This window comes from Phascolarctos cinereus, unplaced genomic scaffold (assembly GCF_003287225.1).
Source record: "Phascolarctos cinereus isolate Bilbo 61053 unplaced genomic scaffold, phaCin_HiC Scaffold_3;HRSCAF=262, whole genome shotgun sequence".
NCBI lineage: Eukaryota > Metazoa > Chordata > Mammalia > Diprotodontia > Phascolarctidae > Phascolarctos > Phascolarctos cinereus.
The window spans coordinates 25213191-25231809 of NW_027555736.1; the positions used below are offsets into that span (position 1 = coordinate 25213191).

General features: G+C 43.7%; 1 protein-coding gene across 4 annotated transcripts in view; it reads left to right on the forward strand.

Moving 5' to 3' along the window:
• The window catches only part of REEP3 (receptor accessory protein 3), a 93184-nt gene that overhangs the window by 12470 nt on the left and 62095 nt on the right, over positions 1–18619 (forward strand). For 2 of the 4 annotated variants that reach the window (XM_020998170.2, XM_078150741.1), the window contains exon 2: positions 1167–1274. The exons of the other annotated variants lie outside the window; for them this stretch is intronic. The gene's annotated coding sequence lies outside the window, so the exon portion shown is untranslated. The remainder of the gene's footprint in view (positions 1–1166; positions 1275–18619) is intronic. 4 annotated transcript variants of the gene reach the window in all.

Below are 18619 nucleotides of genomic sequence, written 5' to 3' on the forward strand. Positions count from 1 at the left end.
CACAGAGTAAAGTAATACTGTAGATGTCATTAAAGCATTTGGTATAGTTACTCACAAAAGCCACCTTGGAACCAAGATTCCTTCCTGGATTCCTAGGTTAATTGCTTGGAGGAGCTGACACTTATCTCCTAAACCATAAATGTCAGTACCCATGTGGATCTGTGATCCCTCCAGTGATGCCCATCCCGTTGCTCTCCCTGAGATCTGGTGCCTTTCTGAAGATCCGTCATCACTAGCTGACCTCGCTAGCACTGGCTAGAGCTTCCCTCCCATCCCTGTCACTCTAGGCCTGCAAGAGGAGTCTGGACGCTCCTGGTTCCACAGGGCCATTCAGACTCCCTTTTGCCTCTTTAAGTAAACCTTTCCTTTTTCGAAAACTGTTCAGTTAAAAGTTTCCATCCCATCAAAATTATAATGTGTGACGAATACCAACTCTCAAGTCATTCTCCGTGAGTTTACCACCTGGTCCAGCAGCTCCCTCTTCTCACCTACTCCTGCCGTTTTCCTAGGGGACTTTAGTCTCATGCAGCATCTCCCTTCAATCTCACCCTGCCTTCCTGTTTCCTCAGCCTCCTTAGCTCTGGTGACCTTCTTCTCAGCCACTTGTAGGGATGATGACACAGCAGACCATGCCATTACCCACAAGCCTTCACTTCCTGAATTGGAAACCCTGCCATTTTTCTGTCTGACCATCACCTAAAATTCTACCTCCATTATGTCTCCCCTCCCCCCCAATCTGCTTTTCACCCTCTTCATCTCCTCCACCCCTCTGTTTTCTGAGGCCATTAGTCCTGCTCTGAGTTTACTCTCCTCTTTCTCCACCCCAACCCAGCAATTTGCCTTTTCATTTCTATGCCACCTCCAGCTCTTGACTCCTTTACCTTGTTACCTGTCACTGCTCATCTTGACAAGCCTTAGCCCTGGATTGCTCCCACTTTCTGCTTTCTCCATGTCTACTCACAAGCAGTTCAGTGCAACTGGAGAAGATTTCACACTTGTGCTACCTGGGCACATTGCAAATTCATATTTTCCTGTTATCTGTTTGGGCTAGGATTTGAATTCCAGTCTTCCTGACTCCCATGGCCAACAGTCTACTCCCTTTTTTATCCCCCAGTACTACATTTTCTTGCTCTTCCCTGACAAGTCATTGCTGTTTTCCTTTGCAGCCTGCTTATATCTGCCATGCCACCTTCAATTTCTCTTTTGAGTTTTTGGCGATTTTGATTTTCCTGAGATTGTGGAGGCTCATGATCTGCAACCAGAAAGCATCGCTGGTAGGTAGAGTACTGTTGTCGAGATAGGATTTTGTGATCTGTGGGTCAGGTGTGATACAACTTGCTCTCCTCTTCCTACTCAGTTCTGGGCCCAGCCAGTTGTCCATCCATTTTAAAGAGCCTAGTAATCAGGCTTTTTGTTTGGTCACATGTCACGACACCAGAGAGTAGATACTTTCAGCTTCTTTGTTTTTTGATGTGAATGAGTACTTAGACTGATCTCATTTCTGTTACTAAGAATTTCACCTTTTGTAAGAATTAGAAGGCTGCCATTGTACATTTTGTTTTCTGATTCTGAAAGAAGAGGAATTGTGAAAGTAATTTGGAAGGCTTTGGAATTATGAATAAGTTTATATTTGGGGGAAAAGGGAATTTGGGAAAATCTGAAGAGAAGCTGAAGGGTCTGAGGACAAGATGGAAGAACTAGACCATGTGAAGCACTTGAAATGTAGAAGGGGAAGGAGTAAGAGAAGGGAGAAGCAGTTGGTTATGGCTCTTATGAGATTAAACTATTTAAAAAGGTGAAAAGAATGAAAACCTTGGCAGTCAAATCCTTCATGGACACACAGAGCACATCTCCAGCACAGTAAGAGAACAGAGCTGAAACAGCAAAAAAAAGAGCAAAGTCTCAGCCTCTCCCTCCCAGGAAGTTGGAAGAGCAGGGAGACCTTTGTCATGGAGGGCATCACATCATTTTTGTAGTTTGGGCGTGACCAGCAGCCTGGCCCCTATTCTCAAAAGAAACTATAGGACCTCACAGAAGACATCTCTTCCTTCTTAGTTCACCGGGACAGTGAAATGGAGGAAAGGAGTCACCTTTTTTAAAAAAGAGAAGAAAAGGCTTGGAAGAAGTTAAGGTAGTAAAGTTTGGATTCAGTCAAAGGGCCACACTTGAGGGCCTAGACAGCCACACGTGGCCTCGAGGCTGAAGTTTCCCCATCTTTGGGTGAAGGGGAAGACCAATATTTGTCAGAGAGAATGTCAGTCCTCCAGAGGAAAAAGAGAAGACGGACCATGAAATGTTTGGAGCTAAGAAGTCAACTTGAGCCACTTCTTGCTTTGAAGAGGCCAGAAGCCCTTAGCCTACAGCGATGAGGACATCAGACCCCAGCTGCTGTCAGGGGAGAGATTGCCCACCAGGTAAGAGGCCGAGGGGGCATAGAAGCACGTGTTTGACAGTGGGCATGTTTACACTCTTCCCAGTACCATCTTCCCAGAGTGACCTAATGGAGGAGTACTACACCTTTCTGATGACTGTTTGGGGTACCAGTGATATTGTCAGAAGGATTGGAAGAAGCAGGCCAAAGACTGGCAGGTCTGGGGAAGGAGACTTCAAGCCTTAGGGCCCTGTGGAGATTTGTTTATCATGGAGGCACTCTTGAAGTTTGAGCCTTTGCCATTATTTAAAATTGTGAGCACCTCCCATGACAGGAGTTGAATGGATAGTTCTTCAATTCAAACCATTCCCCAATTTCATCACTGGGTACAGAGGTTCTTTTGCACATTAAGAGAAACTTAACTACATCCAATGTTTATGCAAAAAAAAAAAGTGTGGGGGCTAGTTAGAATTCTTTAGGATCAGGGCCTGACAGGAAAGGTTTCAGCTGCCCTCTTGAAGTCCTGACCACTAGTAAATCTTATCTGAGGGCCACCTTTTCCTGGCTTCCTCAGGTTCTCTCATTTGTCAGCCAGGGAAATTTTTCAGCTAGCTCACTGAGGTTAGTCATGCCTGGGCTTTGCTTGCCTGGCCATTGTTAAAGGTCACTATTTCCTATGCTCAACTTTTGTTAAGAACTAAACATTTTGTTTTGAAAAGATTTTTCTCTTAAAGAGTCTGTTTTTAAGTTTTTTTCAGTGGTAGAACTGTGAATTTATTTAGTCACTTGGATAAACTGTTGGCTTTCCTAACTGCTCTCCCGTGTGGTAAAACATCTCATAGTACTTTGGAAGAGGAAATTCTTAAAAGAGAATTAAGCTAAAAATACTTTGTGTTTATTTCATTCACATATAATTGATGCATATGGTACTTTGTAGTGGTGGAAGAAAAGATATCTGGTTTGGGTTTTGGTTTTTTTTTTTTCCGTTTTGTAGAGAAAAAGGCCTAGTGTCTGCTGCCGGAGATAGAGGATCATTCCAGCTGTATATATGCAATTTTAAAACCTTTTGAATACTGGAGTGTTAAGTATATACCATATAACAGTTTTAGAACTTTCCTTTGAAACCTTAATATAACTTAAAGTCCTTGCTGCGGGAATAACAGGGGCACTTCTCATTCTCTCACACCAAATCAGTTGCCAAAGTCATTTTACTTGTGCACTGCTCTGAACTTGGGACCCATCTGCTCAGTCAACTCCAGAGACTTCCTGTTGCCTAAACTCCTCCATTTAGCTGTTAAAGCCCGACAGAAGCTGAACCTGACTTGCCTTTCCAGACATTACTTCCCCTACTGCATTCCTTAATCAGGCCAAACTGGCCTTTTCTCCACCTGCAGTTTCTGTGTCTCCACATTCATCATCCCTCAAGCCTGAAATTCACTCCCTCCTTCACTTTTGTCTCCAAGCCGCTCTCCTTTTAAGACTCAGCTCAGGAAACCTTTCCCGATTCGACCTCCCCCCCAACTGCTAGTGCCTTTTATTTAACCAAGGGAGGGTAGGAGTGGAAGTATAAGCATATACACGTGTTAACATTGTGTTTGTGGTGGGTGCGTTTTGTACACGGGCTTCTTCTGTCCCCCACTCACCCCCATGTGAGTGCCTTGTGGCTGAGCATTGTTTCCTTCATTGTCCTTCTGTCCTCAGCGCTTAGTGCAGCACCTGGAACATAGTAAGCACTCAGGAAATACATATATATATATATATATATATATGCATTTAAATTACTTCATACCTCAAAGAAATGAGAAAACGAGGTAGAAAAGCCTGTGTTCTGAGGATGAATTAAACAACTCTACATATTAGTCATTCACTGTGTGCTGAGCACTGTGCAAGGGAAGTAAAGACAGCCTTTGGTCTCAAGGAGCTCATGGTGCTGTAAACAGAAGGCACGTCCATATGTACCTGCAGTAAAAGTCAGAGTATGTGAAGTACACGTGAGGGTTCAGAGAGAGAGAAGTTTAGCAAATAGGGAATCGCATCTAGCTGAAGGAATTCTCGATGACCAAATCATCTGTGATCTTTCTTATATATTCCACAAGATTTATGGTGTTATCTGATAATTCTAAGGGTGTCAAATGAACATAGAGAAAAAAATCCTATACCTTAGAGCCTGTTACCTAGTTCAGACATACAGGAAGTCTGATGATAGGAGGCAGGGTTTTTGTGGGTCTTAACTGTGGGCCAGACTCCATGCTAAGCACCTGGGATAGAGCAACTTCCCTTATTTTGGGGAGACAACATATGGATAGATGTGTGTATGGATAAAAAGATAGGTGGGTGGGTAATAGAGCAGGCATGTGTTAAGCACTGGCTGTCACACTGGGCCAGGCACTGGGGATACAGATAGGCAAGACAGTCCTTGCTCTCAAGACCTTTACATTCCAATGAAGGAAGACATAAAGTAGAGCTGGGAAGGTGGGGCAGAAATAGGAGCTCCTCAGAAGCTTACCTATCACAGCCCCAGGATGGGGATGTGGTGAGTATACGGAGTAGTCCGGTTTACCAGCGGGGAGGATGTAAAGGTGCCGGTTAAATAGGGAAAGCAAGGTTTGGAGGGTGCCTTAAAGTGAACACATGCTGTTTATGTTTAAGTAGAGATGGGTGATCATTCATATAGGGGAGGTCTAGATGAGGAAGTTTCCTCTACCCGTGTGGGTTGGTTTAACACCCTCTTTAAAACTGATAGTCTTACATCTCCAGAGGCCTCGGGATGGAAAATGCTGTCCACATCCAAAGACAGAACTATGGAAGTCGAATCGCTCTCACTTATTTTTACCTTCTGTTGAGTCTTGTTTCCTCTTTCTGATGGTTCCTCCTATTGGTTTTAATTTTTACTTACAACTTCACTTATGTGAAAATATGTTTAATGGGTATGTAAATGTAAAGCCTATATCAGATTGTGCACCGTCTTGGGGAGGGTGGGGGGGAGGAAGGGGGAGAAAAATTTCCAACTCAAAAGCATGTGGAAGTGATTGTGGATAAATCAAAATAAATTAATTTTTAAAAAAACTGATAGTGTTAGAAAGAGTTGCCTGGAATCCCAACTGGCTTTGCCTTGGGCTGCATAGCCAGTATGTGTCAGAGGCAGATTTTGAACTCAGCTCTTCTTGTCCTCAAAGCTGGCTCTCTATCCATTACATCATGCTGTTTCTCAAAATTAATATAATGTAATTTGGTAGAGAAGGCAGCAGCTGGGAGAATCAATAAAGCCTCATAGGAGATGGAATTTGAACTGAGTTTTGAAGGAAAATCGAGGTTCCGTGAGGTAGAGGGGAAAGTTTAGCATGTGCTCGAGGCATAGGCAACCAATCACCTGTACAAAGCAACAGAGGTGGTAGATGGAATGTCACATGGGAAAAACAGCGCTAAAAGCCTTGTTTGGCCAGAACCAGAAACTGCAGAGTGGGCTAAGTGCCAAGAGGCGGAGCTTGTGTTTGGTCTTAAAGTTAATTGTGAGCCATTCAAGTTCATTGAACTGAGGAGAGACAGAGTCAGACCTGTGCTTTATTTAGACATATGATTTTGGTAATTGAGTGAAAAATGATCCAAAAGGCAAGGTACTTCAGGCAGGGAGACCAGGATTTGGGTTGTGTTCAGATAATCTTAATAAATAGGGTTTGTTCTGAAGGCATACCCTTCCTTAACACTGCCCCCAATCAATATGGTTTTGTGGTAATACCTTTAATTTATTATAGTCCAAGTCCACTATAATCTTAACTATAAAGTCATGTCACTAATAACTTAAGCTACCAATATAGGTAGTTCTCACTCTGGATCTAACTGATCCCAGTGATATCAGTTCCTGTAGGGTCAGCTGGGTGGTGCAGTGGATAGAGCACCGGCCCTGAAGTCAGGAGGACCTGAGTTCAAATCTGACCTCAGACCAAACACTTGACACTTACTAGCAGTGTGACCCTGGGCAAGTCACTTAACTCCAATTGCCTAAAAAAAAAAAAGAAAGAGAAAAAGAAAGGTAAATATTAGTTCGTGTAACATTAATCTATTTTAGAAGAAAATATTAATATTTTGAAGAGTATGTTTGTATAATTGTATTTTTCATAAATATTAACTGGAAAACCAAGGGAGTTTAAGTATATGATTGGGAAGCTTTCTGTCATTGCTTACTTTTCATGTTCCCCTTTTTCCAAACCTAGCATCTGTGTCAGAGACCACAGAGTGTTCAGAAGGAGAGAAAGCCAAGTTCGTTAATTTGGTGTCAGCATATAAATAGAGTTCGGGCTCTTGTCCAGTCAAAGCAGAGCTGGGGTTTAGAGATTTGAAGGTATTTAGTGCTGGGAAGGGTAGTCTGTCATTTGATAGTTGAAGCACATGAGGGAATTGAAGATAAGAGCTTTCTGATCATGGCACCTTTTATCTCTGCCTAGAGAATTCTTAAATTATATTAGCTTTTGTCGCTAAGATATGGCTATTTCTTTCCTGTTGACTTTCAAAAAATTACTGAGAAACTACCCAACAAATTAACTCATCTCATGTCTGGAAAAGAGATCAAACAGCAGTGAGAATAAATTTAAGGAAAAGTATCATTGGACTTGGAGGCAATGGAATAGAGTAGATCTATGACTAGACTTGGAACCAGGAAGAACTGGGTTCACATTTTGCCTCTGACATAAATTTTATAGCAATGGGCAAGCCACTTAAGCCCTTTGAGCCTCTGGTTAATTAGCACACATTTATTAAATACCTACTGTGTGTTGAGTCATTTCAGTTGTGTCCAACTCTTCCTGACCCGTTTGGACTTGGTGGAGATACTGCCATGGTTGGCCATTTCCTTCTCCAGCTCATTGTGGGAGATGAGGAAACTGAGACAAACAGGGTTAAGTGACTTGCCCAGGGTCATACAGCTAGTAAGTGTCCAGGGACATATTTAACCTCATGAAAATGAGTCTTCCTGATTCCAAACCCAGCACTCTATCCACTGTACCACCTAGCTGCCTCCACCTACTATATGCCAGGCACCAAACAAGACCAATTGACTAGTTACAGACCTTGTTTTGATCTCCTGTGGTTGAGAAATCTTTTAGTGAGTATAGTTAGCCTCTCTCCGCAGATGACTCACAGATCCAGGTATCCAGCTCTTCTGTCCCCTCAACTTCAGTCCCCCATCACCAACTGTCAATTGGACATTTTAAACTAGACATCCTAGAGACATCTGGACCTCACATATCCAAAGAGACCTCACCCTCTTGTAGCTTCTGAAGCCCTTCACAATCTGGCCCCATCCTGTCTTCCCAGCTGATGCCCACGTTACTCCCTGCAGTCAGGAACCCAGCTATACTTGCCTTCTCTCTGTTCCTCACCTAAATACTCACCCTGTGCACTGGACACTCATCCCCCCTGCCTGGAATGTACCCCACCCTCCCCTCTGCCTCAGAGACTTTCTCTCCTTTGTGCAAGAAGCCATCTATCTGCCAGCACCCTCCTCCTGCTCCGCCTCACCTTAGCCTGCCCCCCCACCCAGCTCCAGGAGCAGAAGGCTGGTGTCCTTTTTGCACGCCCATCCCCAGCACCATGCCCGGCATATTGCCACTTATTACATGGTTGTCAACAGTAGAATCATAATAGTTAAGATTTATATGGTGCTTTAAGGTTTGCAGATTGCTTTCCTCATATTATCTTTCTCCGTCTTTACAACTATCCTGTAAGGTGACTGATATTGTTATCCCCATTTTACAGATGAGGAAATGGAGGCTGAGAACCATTAGGTTTCTTGTCTAAGGTCCTACAGCTTGTAAGTGTCAGAGCCAGGATTTGGATTCAGGTCTTTCTGACTCCAAATCCAGGACTCTACCCACTGGGCCACCAGCTGTGTCACTACAGCTTCCACATTGAGGAAATCATTATTTCCTTAGTAACGTGTGTGTGTGTGTGTGTGTGTGTGTGTGTGTGTGTGTGTATATATATTTGAGTAAATTATATTTATTGGTTACTAAGTGTCTGTAATTGGGGAGGGGGATAAAGAGAACACGGTTTGCAGATTATAATCCTGGAACTTGACTTGTTTCCTGAACAGATTATTGAATAAGCAGTTAATGAAATGATTGTCACTGAAAGGAAATCAGGGATTCCAAAAATGCTTCATTAAGAACAAGCATTGCCCTACTAAGCTCACCTGGTAGGGGAGGTCTAGGTCACCTGGGCTTTAGCAGAGTCCCTCCTACTGCTCTTGTGGACAAGCTGGAAAGTTCAGAATCTGATGAGACAGCCTCATGGAGCCAGACCCAGCTGGACAGCTGTGCTCCCATAATCAGCAGGAGGTGGTGTGAAAAGGTTTTCTGAGGGCTGCAGGCTCAGTGTGAGTCCTGCAAGGGATGTGGCGGCCAGAAAATCCACTGTGATCCTGGGCTACAGTAAGAGAGGCCCCAGCTTCCCAGAAGGACAAAGTGACAGTCCTGTGGTGCTCTGTCCTCGGTCCGCTTCCTCTGGAGTCCTGTGCTCAGAGGAAGGCAGCGAGGGAACAGCTGGAGAAAGTGGGCAGATTGAGCTGGGAGAAAAGAAAACTAGAAGGAAATAGAAGAGTAACTGGATTTGTTCTGTTTGGCCCCCAGAGAGTGGAACTAGGATTGAGAGGGGGAATATTGCAAAGAATCCAATTTAAGCCTGATGTCAAGAAAAACTTTGTAACTTTGTTAGAGCTTCCCAAGGCTTCCTGGCCATTCTAGAGAGGCAGCAGACTCCTTGGATACTGGAAAGTTCCCCATCGTTGGATGGTTGTCAAGCCTAGAATGGCAACCACTTTTCAAGTATGTTATGGTGGGGATGGATCCAGACATATGAGAGGTGGGATCTTAGGTGCAAAGCGTCCTTTGCGCTCTCCAGAAATTTGTGATTCAGACACAGGTAGGGAGGGAACATTTACTAAGGGCTTACTATGTGCCAGGCACCTAGGTGGTGAAGAAGAGGCCCTGTGGAGGCCCAGGGAGGAAATGGCTCACTCTTCTAAAGGGTCTCGGCTTGGTGTGGGAGGAGCCAAGTCTCCCCTCCAGGTGTAGGGCCCTGGGCAAGTCACTTAATCTCCCAGTGAATCCCTTCATGAAAGCTCATCAGATTACTGATTTGTGTTGAAAGGGGGGATTTCCTTTCCTGGAGTGTCCCATTCCTGCTGAAATCCTAGGTCAGGCACCCCTCTCACAGTCTGTTGTTGTGAGCGGGTGGTCAGGGGCCCTTGTACCAGAGTCTCATAGTTGAAATCAGGCTTCTTAGAATGTGAGCTTCTTGAGGGCAGGGTCTGCTTTTTACCCCAGCACTTCACACAAGGCTGGGCACGTGTTAGTGATAGTGACTGATAGTAATGGGAGGAGGAGGAGGTAGAGGAGGAGGAGGAAGAGGAGGAGTGGTAGTGGTGGTGGTGGCGGTGGCAGCAACAATGACCATGTATGTAAGCGCTCACTATGTACCCCACACCATGCTTTCTAATTGTCTCATTTGATCCTCATAATAATCATGGCCAACATTTATATAGCACCTATTGTGTGTGACAGCTGGGGCAGCTAAGCAGTACAGTGGGTAGAGCATCAGGCTTGGAGGCAGGAAGACAGTCTGAGTTCAAATGCGGCTTCAGACTGTACTAGCTGTGTGATCCTGGGCAATTCCCTTAGCCATTGTTTGTCTCAGTTCCTCATTTAGAGAAGGAAATGGCAAATCACTCCTGTATCTTCGCCAAGAAGACATGGGGTCATTTAGTCAGGCATGACTGAACAACTGTGGGCTGGCACTGTGCTAAATGCTTTCCAATTATTATTTCATTTTATCCCAACAACAACGATAATAATAGCTGACATTTCTATAGCCCCTACTATGTGCCAGGTAATGTGCTTAAATGCTTCCCAATTATCTCATTGGATCCTCATAATAACAGTAATTAATAAATAATAGCTAAAATGAGCTGGAAAAGGAAATGGCAAACCATTCTAGTGTCTTTGCCAAGAAAACCCCAAACAATGTCACCAAGAGTTAGACACAACTGAAAAGAGCTCAACGACAACAGATTGTCGAGCGCCGTGCTAAGCTCTTTGCAAATATTATATCTCATTTGATCCTCACAATAACCCTGGGAGGTAGGGGCTATTAGTATCCCCATTTTACACATGAGGAAACTGAGGCAGACAGAGGTTAAGTCCAATCCAATAAATATTTAAGTGCCTACCTTGTGCCTGCTATGGGGCAGCTGAGTGGTGCAGTACATAGAGTGCTGGGCCAGAAGTCAGGAAGACTGAGTTCAAATCCAGCCTCAGACACTTACTAGCTATGTGACCTGGGGCAAGTCACTTAATCTCTATTTGCCTCAGTTCCTCATCTGTAAAATGGAGACACACTGGAGAAGAAAATGGCAAACCCCTCCGGTATCTTTGCCAAGAAACCCACTTGACAAGTCCATAGGGTCACACACAATGAAACAACTGGACAGCAACATGTTGGCACTGTACAAAGTACTGGGGCTCCCTATACAAGCAGCAAGCCAGTCCTGCTGTCCAGGAGCTTATGTGTTAATGGAGGGAGACAGCAGCACCCAGAGGGAGAGGCCTGGGCTGGGGCATGCTAAGGACCACGCTCCCAGACCTCAGCCAAGGCCCAGGGTTCTGAGGAGAGGGAGAAGAGGAGGCTGCGTGCATCTCACTCAGGCTTGGAAACCTAGGCCTCATTCTCTTCATCTGCAAAGGGAAAGGATCATGTGATGCTTCCCAGGGGCTGTAACAGCAGCAGTAACAGCAGCTCGCCTTCCTGTAGGCCAGGAGGCTATAGAACCTTTACATACGTTGTTCTCATTTAATCCTCACAACAACCTTGTAAGGTAGGGGCTCCCGTTCTCTCCATTTTACACATTGGGAAATTGAGCTTGCAACCTGTTAAATGGAGTGCCCGGGGTCAGTGTCTGAGGCGGAATTCTCCCTCTATGCCAGGAGGCCTCTGGAGGAAACCTAAACAGAAAGTGCCGTAAGAATGCCAGCTCTCATTGCTCAGATCCTAGTCCCTCCTGGTCCTAAGACTATAGGGTTGTGGGAAAAGAGCAATGTCAGTGGGGCAACCTTCAGAGATTATTAACTGGGGTTAGCTATTCTGCTCTTCTTTATTCTGGGATGTAACCTAAAGTCTGAGTGGGCGTGGGTGGGTTACTGATTGGTCTTAAGCAAAGATCCTCAGAAGGTAGCACTCTCTTCCAGTTTAATTATTTTATGGGGAAAAAGAAAAGGTGGCCATTGTGATACAAAGGTATCTGCTTTGTCACCTTTTGCTGGGGCTGTGAGGGAGCTGCTGTCTGCAGTGTGGGTGGCGAGCATGATAGGATTGAACCATTTTGCTCTCCTTTGGATGGGGAGGGGGGTCAGGGTTTTCAGTTGCCCTAGGAAATCTCATGGAGCTTGAGAGAGCTCAAGAGGTTTACATTTAATCCAAAATGTGACTAAATATGTATTTGAGAGATGAAAATCTATATTTAACTACAAGATTGTTTTGAGGAAAGGTTCTTCTCTCTTTCTCCTCTCCCTCTTCCTCCTTTCCTCTTTTCTCTCCCCTTTATTCAGTGAGCTGTTCCTGAATCTGCTAGCATATCCAGTTAAAGTCTGCCCAAAATATTGATGGTATATTTAATGAACGCAGGTTTTGCTGCTTTTTTCTTTTAATTTTTAGATTTTAAAATATTTAATTTTTGAAACCTCAATCTTAAATTGTTTAGCCTTTCATGTATCCCTCATTACCTCAAAAAAAAAGAATAAGTCTAAATGTCTTTTTTAAGTGTGATATCATTTTGGTGACCCCTTTTTTCTACTGTGCTGGGGAAAGGGTGGAGGATTGTGATGTGGTGACTATAAACTGAATCTCTGAAATGGCTGCTGACAGTGACCAGCCCAAAAGCCATGTTTAGTTGCCTGCCATTGATCACTACATTAAGCTTCCTCTTTTCCTGGCCTTGCTCATGATTGATTTGTCCAGTCCCCCTCCTCTGCCAGTCTATGAGGCACAGTTACATAATTAAGTAACCCCACTTTTGTCTTTACAAGCAGATTCAGCTATGCTTTTGCTCAAGCTGACAATTTGAAGAAAAGAGATTGATTGTTTTGAAATATTCGTGTAACCTGCTGGCCACCTTTGCTTTCATCTCTTTCCGTTTCTGGGCAGAGATTTGTTGTATGAGATAGGAAGACAGACCACAGCTCATTAAAGAAAGACAATAAACTCTCAGGGTGCCTAGGAGGAAGAGACTTTCACAGAGGAAGCTTTGGAGCTGGGAGTTAGCATGCTGGATCCAGAGGAGGGCTTCCAAGGAGAGCTGTGTGTCTGGGCTGAGAGGAGCTGACTGGCAGAGTGGCATCATCCTAGGTGTAGAGATCTGCTCCCAAAGCCAAAGGCCTGTGTTGAAGCCTAAATGAAGAAATGGTTGGATTTTAAGAAGAGGAGATAAATTTACAGGCATAAGGGATTATTTCCAAGAAAGATTTGAACAGAGAACTGGATCTGAGGAATGTTGCCTAGAGTAAAGTCACAGGAACTTCAGTCCTCCATCCTTCATTTTTCTCCACAAAGGCCGCCTCCATTGGTCTTTCCACTGTGGAGTGGTTCCACTGTGCTGGCAAAGTTGGGGGGTGTGGAGGCTTTCATAGAAGATGCAAAAAGCAATAGTCCTTCATAATAGGCCAAGGAAGGCCTTGAGAGCTAAGTCAGTGCACCAGAGCTATGAGGAACAAGGTATTCTGGGCACAAAGGAACTGTCCTGGTCTCTGGTACCTGAGGGACAAAGACGCTACTGGGTCGTGGTCAGTGAAGGGTGTTCACTAGGCTGGGTGAAAAGATTAAAGGGGACACTCTCCAGGATCTTGAGCCCCCTTCACCTTCAGAGGGGGCGTTGGAAAGATGACTGGCGTTGGACTCAGAGGATCACCTTGGTTCAGTTCTTAGCTTGGCCACTTCCTACCATGCAACCTTGGGAAAGTCACTTCAACATCTCTGTGCTTCATTCTCCTCAACTATAAAAGGTTTTTAACAGAACTGGAGTGCTCATATCACTTTTTAGAATTTGGTGATTTTGTTCAATTAACAAAAGTTATTTTCTCTCCCTCATGCCTCCCACTCTTTCTGGGATGGAGAGTGGGGACAAGAAAACAACAAAACCCCTGTAACAATTGGATAGTCAAGCAAAACACATTCCCACATTGGCCACATCTAAAAATATACGTGTTCATTATATACCCTGAATTTTCTGCTCTCCATGAGAAGGTTCCCATGCCATTTTTCAAAAAGCAGTGGCAAAAATTCTTCAGTATCCTCAATGCAGGTTTGAACAAACCAATGCATAAATGTTTTCGCTTAGTCGGTGACGATTAAATCAAGAAAATCTTGTCCAAAAATGCTTACATTTTACTATCATCTTAGTTTCACCCAAGGAGAAAGAAATAATTATTTCTTCCTGTCTCAGTGGTGGAAACAGTGTTCTCTTTTATGGACAGGCTTACTCTATGTGTGTAGAAAGTTCCCCTTTCATAAGCTATTAGTTTGTCGTCAGGGTGGCTTTTTAAAATAGACTTTATTTGAATTCATTTACTTGCTCAAGCTTTGGCTTTATGCCAGACCTCCCAAGCTTCAGGTCTCCACAACAGCCCTCATTCAGGGTCCTGAATAGCAAGCTCAGAGAAACTTTGAAATAGGAGAAGTGTCAGTTTAAAAAAGAAAAGAGGAAAGAAAGCTTTAAGTGAAGCCCTAGGGAGCTTTAATCGGTTTTGATAGAGCATAGTGATGTTCCTGACCATTGTGTTTTCCTGATGTTTAAAGAAAAAAAATCATATTTCTGGGCATGATATTGACTTCTGTCAGTTGTCATAACCTGCAGACTCAATATGTGATATGTTAAGTAGTTTTATCATAAAATGAGTAATGTTATCAGTAAATACAAGCAAATGGCGTGGAGCCAAAACCTAAGGAAACAAAAATGAATTTTCTACATTTTGATCAAAATAATGCTATAACAAATATTTTAATAACTTAATGATATCCTTTGCTAACTCTCAAAAAGGGCCCACTAAGGAACAAAGGGGTTATAATCTTTTTTTCTTCTGCTTTTTTTTCTTTTTTTTAATATAAATTTATTTATTTTTAGTTTTCAATATTTACTTCCACAAGATTTTGAGTTCCAAATTTTCACCCCATCTCACCCCTCCCCCACCCCAAGATGGCATGCATTCTGAATATCCCTTCCCCTAGTCTGTCCTCTCTTCTATCTCTCCCCCCCTTCTCTTATCCCCTTCCTCTTCTATTTTCCTGTAGGGCGGGATAGACTTCTGTACCCCATTTCCTGTATTTCTTATTTCCCAGTAGCATGTGAAAACATTTTTTTTAACATATGTTTTTAAAACTTTAGGTTTCAAACTTTCTCTCTTCCTCCCTCCCCACCCACCCTCATTGAAAAGGCAAGCAACTCAACATAGGTTATACATGTGCAGTTATGCAAAACACGTCCATAGTAGACGTGTTGTGAAAAACTAACTCTGTTTCCTTTAATCCTATCCTGCCCTCCCATTTATTCTATTCTTTCTTTTGACCCTGTCCCTCCTCAGAAGTATTTGCTTCTGATTACCCCCTTTCCCAATCTGCCCTCCTCTCTATCATCCCCTGCTCTCTTGTCCCTTCCCCTATTTTCCTGTAGGGTAAGACAGATTTCCATAACCAATGAATGTGTATGTTATTCCCTCCATACGCCAAATCCTATGAGAATAAGATTCATTCATTCCCTCTCACTTTCCCCCGCTTTCCCTCCACTGTAAGAGACTTTTCTGGGTTTTTTTTGTGAGGTAACTTACCCCATTCTACCTCTCCCTTTCTTCTTCTCCAAGTATAATCCTTTCTCATCCCTTAATTTTATTCTCCATATGACCCCTTAATCTTCAACTCACCCTGTGCCCTCTATCTATCTATCTATCTATCTATCATCTATACTATCTATCTTCTATCATCCATACATACATATTTTTTCCTCCAACTACGCTAATACTGACAAAGGTCTCATGAGTTTAAATATCATCTTTCCATGCAGGAATGTAAACAGTTCAACTTAATAAGTCTCTTATGATTTCTCTTTCCTGTTTACCTCTTCATGTTCCACTTGAGTCCTGTATTTGAAAGTCAAATTTTCTATTCAGCTCTGGTCTTTTCATCAGAATGCTTGAAAGTCCTCTATTTCACTGAATGACCATTTTTTCCCCTGAAGGATTATACTCAGTTTTGCTGGGTAGGTGATTCTTGGTTGTAATCCTATCTCCTTTGCCCTCCAGAATATTATATTCCATGCCCTGCGGTCCTTTAATGTAGAAGCTGCTAAGTCTTGTATTATCCTGATTGTGTTTCCACAGTACTTAAATTGTTTCTTTGGCAGCTTGTAATATTTTCTCCTTGACCTGGGAACTCTGGAATTTGGCTATAATATTCCTAGGAGTTTTCCTTTGGGGATCTCTTTCAGGAGGAGATCTGTGGATTCTTTCAATTTCTATTTTGCCCTCTGGTTCTACTATATCAGGGCAGTTTTCCTTGATAATTTCTTGAAAGATGATGTCTAGGCTCTTTTTTTGATCATGGCTTTCAGATAGTCCAATAATTTTTAAATTCTCTCTCCTGGATCTATTTTCCAGGTCAGTTGTTTTTCCAATGAGATATTTCACATTGTTTTCTAATTTTTCATTCTTTTGGATTTGTTTTACAGTGTCTTGATTTCTCATAAAGTCACTATCTTCCAATTGCTCTAGTCTAATTTTTAAGGAAGTATTTTCTTCAGTAATCTTTTGGACTTCCTTTTCCATTTGGCCAATTTTTCTTTTTAGGGCATTTTTCTCCTCATTGGCTTTTTGGACCTCTTTTGCCATTTGGGTTAGGCTATTTTTTAAGGTGTTAATTTTCTTCAGTATTTTTTGGGTCTCCTTTAGCAAGCTGTTGACTTGTTTTTCATGATTTTCTTGCATCACTCTCATTTCTCTTCCCAGTTTTTCCTCTACTTCCCTTTTGAGCTCTTCCAAGGCCTGGGACTGATTCATATTTTTCTTGGAGGCTTTGGATGTAGGAGCTTTGACTTTGTTGTCTTCTTCTGGTTGTATATTTTGATCTTCTTTTTCACCAAAGTAAGATAATATAGTCTGACTCTTTTTGCGCTGCTTGCTCATGATCCCAGCCAATTACTTGAGTTTTAAACTCTTTGTTAAGGTACGAGTCTGCTTCCAATGTGGAGAGTGTACTGTCCCAAGCTTCGGGGGTTTGTACAGCTGTTTTCAGAGATACTTGTAGGGACCTGTAAATTTTCAGTTCTTCCAAGGTGGTATGATAAGGGTGAGGTGTTTACTCCTTTCCTGGCCTGTGACACAGTATTCCTTTCTGTCCTGTAACTGTGAGGAGGGGTTCCTCTCCACAGCCACTACAAGCTCCACCACGCTGTCCTCCTCACCCCAGCACCGCCGCCCAGAACTGTGACCCAGATCCACACACGGGCAAAGCAAGAGATTCTTGCTTCAGCACTGGCACAGAGATCCCTGCAGTCCCTCTCTGATCAGCCACTGGATTCCCCCTCAGTCTGTGGGCCGGAAGCTCGGGAAGCAGCTGCCCCCCCCCCACCAGGCTCTTGGGGAATGGAGCTGAGACCCCGCCTTCCTCTCTGACCACCGACAGACACAGACTTTTCCCACTGACCTGCTAAGTTGTCTTTGGCATTGGTGGATTGAGGAGTCTGGAAACCTCCCAGCTGCCCATGATTCAGTCCTCTGAGGCCTGCTTCAGGTTCGCTGCGGCCTGCGCACCCACGCTGTGCTGCGCTGCGCTCCCAGCCCAGTGCGATACACCTTTCTGATCAATCATCCAGGTTGTCTTGGGCTGGAAATTTGTTTCACTCTGTCTTTTTGTGGATTCTGCTGCTTCAGAATTTGTTTAGAGCCATTTTTTATGAGTATTTGGAGGGGTTTGGGGGAGAGCTCAAGCAAGTCACTGCTTTCACTCCGCCATCTTGGCTCCACCCTCCAAGGGGTTATAATCTTAAGTAAGAAAGTACCCACATCAGTGAAACTGCAGCTCTCTAAAGTATTAAAATAAACATTAGCTCCTTTTATTGTCAGTTCCAAGGGGGTTGAGAGCATCTTTTGTCTCAGCTTTGTGTACATCTCCAGTGCTTTCCCCAATGCTCTGCCCACAGGCGTGAATGAGGCTTGTGGAATAGAGCTGCAAGAACATTTGAGTGTCCATTGAAGGTCCTTTGTGGGCAGGGTACCGGCAGTGAAAGGAGGGGCAAGGTGTTCTCCTTTCTTGACGCTTAGGTATGTATAAGTTGGAGGAAAAAGATATAAAGATAAAGATAACAACTGAAAATGTCATATGCTATACCAAGTACGAATACATGGCTCAAAAATAAATAAATAAATGGCTCAATGGAACAGGAATTTCAGTGGAGGAAACAGTTTGGGTAGGAGGGGGTGCGGTAGTCGTCGGGAAAGCTCTCATGAAAGAGGTGGATTCTGAACAAGGCTTTGAGACAAAGTGCTTAGAACTGAACTAAGTGAAGAAGGCGTCCCAGGAGGGTTAAAGGAAAGGTGAACGGAGCCATTTAGCTTGCAGAGAGGAATTTCTTTTGGAGCGAGGTGGCCATGTCCAGTCGTCCTGATCTCTATCTGGCCACTGAACTCAGATGGCTCCAGCAGAAAAAGTGAGGCTAGTGACTTTGCACAGCCCTCCCTCACTTAAATCCAGTCCATTTGCAAGTCAGGGCATCACCTTCCTGATGTCACGTCCGCTTTGACAACAAAGGACAAAGAACAACAGAGAGATAGGAGCTACATTGTGGAGGGTCTTGGCAGAGGAGGCAGGAGTGGATCTAATGGGAGCTGAGGGTTCCACTTTAGGCAAAGAGGCGTCTTAGAAGATTGATTTAGAAGCGGCGTGTAGGCCGGAAGGAAGGAGGTGCGTTGGAGACTCTAGTAAGAGTCCTGAGTTGGGGTGCTGACAGCCGGAATGATGAGAAGCAGCTGCACCAGACCTGCATTGGTATGGGGGAACTTCAGCAGAATCAATAGGACTGCAAAGGTCGCTGTGTAGATTATTGAGCTCCATTATCTAGCACAAAACAGATATTCTCAAAAGTGAGTTTCTAAGCCAATTGTCCTGTACATTTTTCCATACAGAGAATGTTGTGAAGTGTTTTGGTTCTCATTCCAGGCC